The 636-nt window shown below is 51.7% G+C and overlaps 1 protein-coding gene across 1 annotated transcript in view; it reads right to left on the bottom strand.

Annotated features, from left to right (window-relative positions):
• The window catches only part of LOC121825191 (complement C3), a 35,362-nt gene extending 35,340 nt beyond the window's left edge, over positions 1-22 (bottom strand). The window contains exon 1 of the mRNA XM_076558894.1: positions 1-22. This exon is cut by the window's left edge and continues 149 nt beyond it. The gene's annotated coding sequence lies outside the window, so the exon portion shown is untranslated.
• Positions 23-636: the final 614 nt, after the last annotated feature.

Below are 636 nucleotides of genomic sequence, written 5' to 3'. Positions count from 1 at the left end.
CCTGCCTCTTATATGGGCCTCCTCCTCTGGGCCCTCCCAGTTCCTGCACCCAGGGACTGCCCCAGATTTTGCAACAAGTTTCCTAAGCTTTTCCTAAGCCTGGGGCCAACATGTCTTGGGGTGAGTAACCCGAAGCACATTTCCCTAGAGCTCTGAAGCACCATCTGGCTGGGGCTTCTCTTTGGGTCCAGACCAAATGCTGTCCCTGCTGTCCTTGGTTACAGTTGAAACAACTGAAGTCTAGAGTGACTCCTTCCACACTTAGCTGGGTCACAGCACCAGAGCATGTCTGTCTGTCTGTCTGGTTCTCTCTCTCCCACCCACAGGTCTTGCCAAACCAGCAGTTATCAACTTGTGGGTCGCGACCCCCTTGAGGGTTGCATATCCGATATTTACATTATGATTCATAGCAGCAGCAAAATTACAGCTATGAAGTAGCAATGAAAATAATTCTATGGTGTGTGTGTTGGCGGGGGGGGGGGGGGGGGGGGGGGTCACCACAACATGAGGAGCTGTATTAAAGGGTCACAGCATCAGGAAGGTTAAGACCCATTGTGCTAAAATCTTGAACTCCTGCCTTCAAGCAATCCTCCTGCCTCCACCTCCCCAGTTCCTGGGCATCACTAAGCTCTACTT

The sequence above is a fragment of the Peromyscus maniculatus genome, chromosome 22 (genome assembly GCF_049852395.1).
Source record: "Peromyscus maniculatus bairdii isolate BWxNUB_F1_BW_parent chromosome 22, HU_Pman_BW_mat_3.1, whole genome shotgun sequence".
NCBI classification, from domain to species: Eukaryota; Metazoa; Chordata; class Mammalia; order Rodentia; family Cricetidae; genus Peromyscus; species Peromyscus maniculatus.
This window is presented reverse-complemented; position numbering and strand designations above follow the sequence as displayed.